Source organism: Macrotis lagotis, chromosome 1, assembly GCF_037893015.1.
Source record: "Macrotis lagotis isolate mMagLag1 chromosome 1, bilby.v1.9.chrom.fasta, whole genome shotgun sequence".
NCBI classification, from domain to species: Eukaryota; Metazoa; Chordata; class Mammalia; order Peramelemorphia; family Peramelidae; genus Macrotis; species Macrotis lagotis.
Genome location: NC_133658.1, coordinates 108,344,257 through 108,354,035, shown reverse-complemented (window position 1 = coordinate 108,354,035; position 9,779 = coordinate 108,344,257). Strand labels below are relative to the sequence as shown.

Genomic DNA, 9,779 nt, shown 5'->3' with positions numbered 1-9,779 from the left:
CGCCTGCGCGTTGGCGGTAGGGGGACCCTGGTGCAGGGAGGAGCTCGGTGTGGCCCTGGGAACCTCATTGCCCTCATTTGTAAGATGGGAAGGGTAATGCCTGAGTGCGTGTCAACTTTAAAGTGTTTGTATGAATGTTTTACAAAAACTTAAAATGCCTATTTAATGATATCAACTGTTCATACTTTTTGACCATTGACTGATTAAGGAATATTTCACAATATAATCGAGAAGTGAGGCCTTTAATGAGAGAAACTTGCTATGAAATATTTTCTCCCAGTTTTTTGTTTACCAAAATCTTTTTAATTTAATGTAATCAAAATGATCATTTTTCTTCTCATAATGCTCTCATATCTCTTGCTCCATCATAAATTCTTCACTTTAGCATAGATTGCACAACAGTACAATTTTCCATGTTCTCCCCCCCCCCCTTTTTTTTAGATTTGGTTTGGTGTTTGCCCAAGGCCGCACAGCTAGGTAATTGTTAAGTGTCTGAGGCCGGATTTGAACCCAGGTTCTCCTGACTCCAAGGCCGGTGCTTTATCCACTACACCACCTAGTTGCCTCTTCATGATCTCTTAATTTGCTTATGATAGTATCCTTTATGTCTAAACCATATAAACTCATTTTTACCTTACATTGGTATAGTTTTGTGTGATGTCTTGTGTTGTATAGTTCCAGCTGTACTGTTTTCCAGTTTTCCCAGCACTTTTTTTTCAAATAGTGAGTTCTTGTCCCAAAGGCTTGAATTTTTGGGTCTGTCAAATGCTATATTACCATGGTCATTTAGTATTGTATATTATATCCCTAATCTCTTCCACTAGTCCACCACTCTTGCCTATAGTTTTTTATGATTACTGATTTGTACTATGGTTTTATTGTTAGGTGACCTTTCTTTACATTTTTTTCATTGATTGTGTACTTATATTCACTCACTGTTAATGTGTAAGTTTCTTAAAGGTCAGACAGTAACTGACATTTTTCACAATTCCTGGTTGAAACAAAACACATATATTTTAGTGAAATGAATTGATACTATTAGGAGTGGTTTTGCTGCCTTTTTATGAAGTAGAACATCATAAACAATTTAATATCGATTTTACTTTCACCAGAAATGTGATTCAAATCACACTGTTTGACTAATATATTTTTTAAAATAATTTTCGTTTATTTAAGACAATGGGGTTGAGTGACTTGCCCAAGGTCACACAGCTAGGCAGTTATTAATAAGTGTCTGAGGTCAGATTTGACCTCAGGTCCTCCTGAATCCAGGGCTGGTGCTCTATCCATTGTGCCACCTGTTTGCCTCTGTGTTTGCCTAATATACTTAAACCTCAGAACTCTTGACAAAACCAGTGAACTCACTGTAGGCATAATTCCTTCTACTTTCTAAATTACTCACTAGACAGTGTAATTATCTGTGGAGGCTGACAATAATCCCACAAAGATGTGTGTATGAAAAGAATATCTGTCAAATTAATGTCTCCTCTTAGAAATCAGAGCCAACATTATGGTTTTTACTTTTGAAAGAAAACTGCAGAAAGCAGCCAGGTTCAGGTGAATATGAATCTTGTTCTTGGAAATATTACTTAATGCAAGTGTGTGGGATAAAAATCCACTTAAATATCAAGAGACTCCTCTGAGCAAAAAAGATAAAAGTTTATTTTGGCTTTTCTCGAGAGAAGGGCACACTCCGTCTCATAAAGGTAGTGAAGATCAAGGAGCTGCCCCGAATTGACAATCAAGGAAGATTATATGTCCTAACTCAATCTTCTCCTCTCACCCCTATCATCTCTCTTTGTCAACTCATTGATTAGTCTTCAGAGTTACATTATACTCCTGAAAATCTATCCCAGCAATAAAGAAAAGAATGAAAAGTTTTTATAGAATATTACCGCACCATCCAGATGGTGAGAACATCAAAAAGACTTTTAATGACCTTCTGTGTCTATCTAGCTGAAATAATGTCTGAGTATGTAAGGTCCTCAAAGAAAAGTCTACTATCCTCCTAGCTAGTAGAAATAGGCTTATCATCAAATAAGAGGCTTATGAACTTCTTTGGACTATAAGGTTTTCTCATGGGAAAAGTCTACTATCCTAGTCAGTAAAAGTAGTCTTACTAAAAATTAGGAGAGTGAGCCACCTGTTGGGAATACAAGGGTCTTTCTTCTAGAAATAGTTTAAAAATAATAGTTTGTTCTTTTTAAAATATTTCTTAACCCTGAGAGGACTTAACTAGGAATATTGACCCTGAAATGGTTTTATTGGGAATATTCCACTTACAATTATAACAGAAATGAGTGGAGTATCACACTATAGAGAAGCTTTATTTCTTTTAATAATATATCAAAAGCTTTTTTTCATAGTCTCTTAGCATTATTATCAGATTGTGCAGAGAGGGAAATTGAAGACTGGCAAGATTGCAGAAATGATCTCTGTATATTGTCTCAGCTCTAAAGTACCCAGGAAGCAATGAAAGTCAGATGTTATATCCTTTCTGACAGTTCTTTGAATTATGAACTATTACATAAACATTCACATTAATAAAATTAATAATTAGTATTTGGCATTAAGTTGTCTAACACTAGGCTTATTTTTGCACTAAAGACAGATACAATTCAAGATTTGGAATCAGAAGACCTGGATCTGAATTTTAGTTCTACCACTGACTGTCTTACTTATGTATGTAACTATGGACAAGTCACTTACCCCTTCTTGCCTTTAGTTTCTTCATATATAAAATGAGGGAGTTAGACTAGATGGAGATCTTTTCCAATTCTTTTTTCTAAGATCCTATAATCCAGTGCTTGGCACAGTAAGCCATCAGTAAATGTATGTTGTTGGTTGGAATAGCTGATTGTTTTTACCATATAGTATAGTGGAAAGAGAGTAAGCCTTGGAGTCTCAAAGACCTGGATTCAAGTTCTGCTTCTGACATGCTAGCTTTGTGAGTAAGGCAAGTCATTTAACTAATGAATACTTCAGGCTATAATTCACAGTTTCAGTGATGGTGTGTATAAAACCATAGACCTACAAACATTTCATTACAAATGAAATGTTTTCTTGTGTATCCTGCTTTCATTTTCTAAGTCAAGATATTTGATTTTGATGTTTCTTTGCTCAAGATTGTCCCAATGTTTGTTTCAGTAAAAATGTTATGATTTGCTAGTTTGTACCTCTAGTTAGGGAAATTTTTAGTTTAAGGTTTTTACTTTGGCCATTTGATTTTAAGATAATGTTGTACAAAATCACTATGACTTATAATTTGTTTTCCCACATTAGTTATATTCCCCTTCCCTGCCATTTTCAGAGATTGCCAAATCTATCCCATCAAATTAGTCTGCTTAACCCTTACTTTTGCAGGAAGTCTAAAATTTGTAGCTTTACTTAAACCCTTTTTAAAAATTATGATTTTATTTTTGATTTTAAATGATTCTAAAAGGATTACTTGTCTTTCCTTCTCCATTTTCTTTTCTCAAAAATCTCTATAAATTTTGAACCAATTATGCGTAATGTTTTTAAGTAGTCCTTAGATTAATCTAGTGGTTACTTGTCTACCTGTTTTCTTTTACTGAAATAATTAGAAAAGCTCTTTCAACTTGATGTTTCTTCTTACAGACACCTTTTAAAGACAAAGAACCCATATCTTAAAAGTCGGGGTGTGAAAAGGGAAGGAACTATTTTGCACAGGAGAATATTACTTCATTGTTCTACATATTTAAAAATTACATTTTTATGTCCTTAAATAATTCCCTATTGCATTAAAAACTTGTATCAATCATTTAAAAAAATTTTTGAGATCTAAATTCTCTCCCTTCTTCCTGCCTCTACTCTATCCATTGAGAAGGCAAGCAATATAATATCAATTCTACATTTGAAGTCATGCAAGATTAAAGTCCACATTAGACATGTTGCCAAAAAAAACCGAAGTAGATCACAAAAAAGCAAGAAAAGTTAAGAAAATGAGAAAAGTTAGCTTTAATCTACATTCAGAGTACATGACATTTTTCTCTGTGGAGATATATTAGTATTTCTGGGAACTTTTCCTCTGTCTTATATTTTTTGACATTTATTTGTCATAGTATGGATTTGCCAGGTGGAAGGGAATGTACAAGTTCAATGACTTGATGAATATAGTTCCAAATTGTTTCCTGGCATGGTTTGACCGATTTATATGTCCACTGATAGTGCATTAATGTTTCTGTTCTTCCTTCAAACCTTCTAATATTTAGATTTTCCGTCATTTGTCTAACTTTCAAATTACTAGGAAGTAAAGTCTCTGACATTAATGTGTATTTCTCTCTTTTTTTTAGTGATTTGGAGAATTATTTCACATTTGTTGATACTTTGCATTTTTCCTTTGAATATTATTTATTCCTATCTTTTGACTCTTTATATTTTGTTAATTTTTTATTTATCTTGTACCTTAACAGAGATAATTTCTTTGAAGATTTCCTCCTTCATCAATTTCCCTTTTTCTTCTAGTTAGGTTGACTTTAGCAGAAACTTTTTACATTGTGTGACTATAATTGCCTATATTATCTTATGTTCACTTCTGAACCTTATTTGGTTAAGGATTTTCCTATTAGCCTTGAGTGAATTTAAAAAAAACATTTATTAAGCGCTTACTGTGTGTAAAGCCCATTTAATCCCTTGAATTGACTTTTGATCCTTGAAGTAATAAAAAACCATTGAAATTTGAATTAGGAGGAAGTTTTATATGGTCATACTGTAGTTTTGGAAAATCACTTTAGCAACTATTTAGAGGATAGATTGGAGTAAGGTGATTATTTGAGGCAGAGAATTGATCCTGGTCAGGAAAAAAAAGCATTTATTATGCAAATTTTTATTACGTGTAAATTCTTATGTACTATGTTCAAAGCACAGTGCAAAATACTGGGGATACTGATAGAAAAGTCACATGGTCCCTGCACTCAAATTTATACTTTAATGGAGGATGTAACACATATCGAACGTTTCAACTGTAAGTTAGATGCTGAGGTGCTCTGGTCTTTTTAGGGTGCAGCAAGACAGTAGATAGTAATGAATATTTGATGTAATTTCCTGATAAAATTATGTTTTCTGATGTTGAATCATCAAATAGCCCCATTGATTTGCATGAGAACTTTCTTTTTTGGATCTTTAGTAATTATGACTACAACTCTTGAAGAAGCAGCAGTTGCATGGTTTACCTTAAGCTGGAATTTGCTTCCTGAGGTTATGGATATGGGGGAGGGACTAGGCTGGAGGGGAGCTGTCATTCCTAGGACTCTTGTAAGTGGTGGTTAGTCAGCAGTTAGTATGGTTAGAAATGAGGAAGAGTGACTCCTTTTCCACAGGCATTGATCCCTCCAGTGAGGGCTATAAGATCTGATTTAGAAACTAGGCCACTGACTGGGGAATAGATGGGGTGCTTTTATTTCCAGGGATCTTTGATATAGGATCCTCAGTTGTCTCCACTGAATGGGAGATGATGGTGCTGATTTGACTTGCTGGCACATGGTGCCTCAGGGCACCTTGCAACCTCATCTAAATTTACCTGTCTATTTACTAGGAGGTTGTGATTGTAGGGATGACTGGTTCCCTCCTTCACAAGAGTTGTTTCTCAGGATGATGGTTTCAGGGACTTGACTGGAAACATGATAGGTAGTTTGAGGAGTCTGTCGCATCCAGAATTCTTGGGCTTACTTGCCTCTATTGTCTTAGTGTTGGTGTCAGTGAGCCCATTTTTCCCATCATTAATGACTGTGGGCCCCAAGCTGGAAGAATTGCTAGTAGAACCCCAGGGTCTTGGGTTCAGGGTCTCAGGCTCTCTCCATTAGGGACTGAGGGGAGGTGGTGGTGATTTGACCTGCCTAACATATCACTTATTAACTTGTCACTTTATCTCTCCCTCAGAGTGTTTTGTTATTATACAAGACATTCCAATTTTTTCCCCTAGGTTCTTCTGATGGGCCTTTTATATTTAGTCCATATGTACATTTGGAACCTATTATGGTGTAAGATGTCTGTCTAAACCTAATTTTTTTGATAGATGGCATTCTAATTTTCTGAACAGTTCTGGCCAAATGGGGAATTCTTATCCTCAAAACAGCTGCTTCAGTTGCTTCTGATTCTTGCTTACATATATGTTATGATCAACAAAACTATTTTTAACTAATATTGAATAGTTTTGATGACAACTGCTCTGAAATAAAGTTTGAAGACTAGAAATGGTAGGACCTCCCCCATGATCTCTTTTGATATTCTCGACTTTTAGTCCTATAGGTGTATTTGTTATCATTTTTTATCTTATTCTATAAAATAATCCTTTTTTGTTTTTAAAGATTTTTGCAAGGCAAATGGGGTTAAGTGGCTTGCCCAAGGCCACACAGGTAATTATTAAGTGTCTGAGACCAGATTTGAACCCAGGTACTCCTGACTCCAAGGCTGGTGCTTTATCCACTATGCCATCTAGCCGCCCCTAAAATAATCCTTTGATCATTTGTTTTGTGTGTAAATTAATTTGGGTAATAGCATCTTTATTATAACAGTGTGACCCAATCCTGATCAAGGCAAGACATTTATTTATTTAATTATGCCTTCATTTTTGTTAAGAGTTCTTTGCAGTAGTTGTTATAGAAGACTTGAGTATGATTTGGTTATCTCTCAATTACTTTGTGCAGTTTATAGTTATTTTGAATGGAATTTCTTTTTTTGATTTTTTTGGTTAGTAATGCAAGAAAGTTAATGATTTGTGAATTCATTCATAACTTACTACAGTATTGAAGTTAATATAAATTTGAATTTTTTTAATTGAATCTCTGGATTTCTCTAAACCAAAATTATCATCAGCAGATATAGATAACTGCTTTCTTATTGTCTATGCCTATCCTCTTAGTATCTTTTTTTTTTAGTTTTTTTCAAGACAAATGGGGTTAAGTGGCTTGCCCAGGGCCACACAGTTAGGCAGTTATTAATAAGTGTCTGAGGTCAGATTTGAACTTGGGTACTCCTGACTCTAGGGCTGGTGCTCTATCCACTGCACCACCTAGCCGCCCCTTAGTATCTTTTTCTTGTATTGTTGTTATAGCTAATGTTTCTAGAATTATATCTAATAATAGTGGTTTAATTTAAATTCTTTCTTTATTCATTTTGGAAAGACTTCTGGTTATTTCTCTGTTACAGATAGATACTATATGTAATATTATGGAAAGAAATACTCTTTATTAACATAGATGAATGTTGTATTTTGTTACTTTGTAGTTTTCAAAACATTTTTGCTTTGTTATCTAATATGATTCATACAACAACTTATTGAAGGAGGTAGGCTAAGTTATACTATTGTAAATTTATTGATAAGAAAGTTGAGAATCAAATGATTTGACCAAGTCTCATAGCTGACAAAGGTCAGAGTCATGATTTAGCTCAGATGTTCCATTAATCTATAACCCTCCTCCTTTTACATGAGGCTGCCTTAAATATTACTGATAATTTTGCATGGATTTACAGAGGAGAAGCTTATTTGTATTGTGGGTCTCTTTACAGAAGATTTTAAGTTTGCTATATTTTATTATACTTTGATGGATCTAATGTATATAATTAAAGGAACTATTCACTTAAAAATGTAACACTTGAATGTTGATCTGTTTCTTGAAAAAAGGTTAGAGGCTGAAGGGCAAAGAAGTTATGAATAATTACTGTATTCACTAAATGCTGTCTTTCCTTTGTTCTTATTCCTAATTCAGTTACAGCAGTTTTCTATGAATGAGTATCACTGAAAAATAAGCTAAATAGAAACATATATATGTATTATTTTATACATGTGTATATATATATAAATATATATATGCATATACATATACATAATAGGAATTGAACCTGGAATTAACAGTTTGGCCATCTGATTGATAGGCAGAAAGTAGAAGTCTCCATCGATGAGAGTAGGAATAGAAATATTAGGTAGATAGTGGTAAAGACTATTCCTAGAGAAGAAGAAGAAGACGAAGAAGAAGAAGAAGAAGAAGACGAAGAAGAAGAAGACGACGACAATGGTTTCTTCACTGTTTTTATTCAAGAATTACAGAGGATGTATATTTTATAAAACATCCAACTAGTCCCACTTTCTGTTCACAGTCTGGGCAGTCCATTTCTTATTTCCATGCTTTGGTCTAGGCCTTCTCTATACCTGGAATTCCCTTGGAATTGCTTGGAATTGTCTCTTGGAATCTTATGCTTTGTAGGAGTCTCAGCTAAGGTTCTATCTCTTTCAGAGAGACCTTTTCTGATTCCTCCAGTTTCAGTTCTCCTCTGATGTTACTTTGGGTTTACTTTGTATGGTGAAGATTGCCATCACATTTTTCTCAAAGGTGCTTGAACTCACATTTGAACTCTCTTCACTGTTCCAGAAGACATAGGACATGCACTGAAGGGAAGAAAAAAAAGATGGGGGAAAAACTTGGTTCAAAGAAGTATATTGGAGATCCATTTGTGTTAAAGAAGATGTCACTGTGAGGTTACTGAAGGATTGTTCTACTAGGTTTTTCTGGGGGAGGGGAGGAAATATACCAAAGGCATGTAAAACAGTTTGGATAATATTAATTCCAAGATAAGACAATGATGAGAGTGTAAACTACTAAATTATATGCTTCCTTCTTCATTTATGTAAATTTTTTATGTGAATTCCATATATGTATGAGTCAAGAACATCTTTCATGAGAATATTAGAAGGGAAAAGACTGAATTTTAGAAGTGATAGTCCACAATAAATCACATCCTTACCATACAAATGATTGAAGAGTAGAGAGAGTATAAGATCCCGCTGTATTTTCTGTTGATTATAAAATATATTTGTTTTAGTATTTATACTTGGAAAACATTTAAGATTCCTTGAAAGATATGGCAGTAGAGAGTACCTTACTCATAATCCTGTGACATTAGAAAAAGCATGAAATGTAGAGGTGAGTATTTGTTATAGGAATTCTCTTCTATGATAGAAAGCTAGTGCAAAGTTTATGTCATACATGGTATAGTATTTTAGATGGTACTTCCTGCAGGTGACATGGTGCTAGTTGTATTGTGCCATTGCAGAGTCTCCTGGAAGAAATCTATAGCCATTCAAAACAATCAAACAAATCAAAACCATTCAAAAGCTTTTAGCCTAGCCTTAAAGGAAAGACTGAATAAATGAAGATTGGCTGTTGCCTAGATTATGATGATGATGATGATGATGATGATGTAGATTATTATGATGATGATGATGACGACGATGTTTGTCCTTCGTTCTTGTAGAAGACCATGACATCAGAGAGATGATACCAGTGCAAACACATGAATTGGATTTTAGTGAGGGGGTCTGTGCTAAGTTAACAACCTCACTTTCTTCTTCAGAGTCATCTTGAATTAGGAAAACTGGAGATAGTCCTGGGTGCGAGGCAATCTGGGTTAAGTGACCTGCCCGGGGTCACACAGTAATTACCAAGTGTCTGAGACTGAATTTGAACTCCTGACTCCTAACTCCAAGACCAGCACCCAATCCTCTGTGTCACCTAACTACCCTAGCCTAGATTATAAAATACAGTTGGATGGGCAACCATACTGTAGAGTGTGTGTGTGTGTGTGTATGTGTGTTTGTGTGTGTAACAGACAATGTAAACAGACAAATAGCGAGTTGGGACAATATACAGGAAAATTTAAGGAATTGTAGAGCTCTTATAATGAGTCTTTCTTTTTTCTCCCCCTAAAAAGCAAAGGACCACATTTATAACACCAGCATATTGCTATTATTGTTATTTTGTTCA

At 34.6% G+C, this 9,779-nt stretch overlaps 1 protein-coding gene and 1 long non-coding RNA gene across 6 annotated transcripts in view; one reads left to right on the top strand and one right to left on the bottom strand.

Moving 5' to 3' along the window:
• Positions 1-9,779, top strand: part of ASB3 (ankyrin repeat and SOCS box containing 3) — a 131,003-nt gene that overhangs the window by 18,583 nt on the left and 102,641 nt on the right. The window contains exon 1 of one of the 5 annotated variants that reach the window (XM_074206084.1): positions 20-104. The exons of 2 other annotated variants lie outside the window; for them this stretch is intronic. The gene's annotated coding sequence lies outside the window, so the exon portion shown is untranslated. Of the gene's footprint in view, positions 1-19; positions 105-7,840; positions 8,490-9,779 lie in introns of those variants that run through there. 2 more of the 5 variants (XM_074206094.1, XM_074206076.1) reach the window with 2 other exon arrangements.
• LOC141501813 (uncharacterized) lies at positions 8,039-9,145 on the bottom strand. Its single transcript, XR_012472313.1, has 3 exons — positions 8,895-9,145; positions 8,761-8,809; positions 8,039-8,404 (listed from the first exon to the last, which is right to left on the bottom strand). It is a non-coding gene; the product is annotated as an uncharacterized LOC141501813 (long non-coding RNA).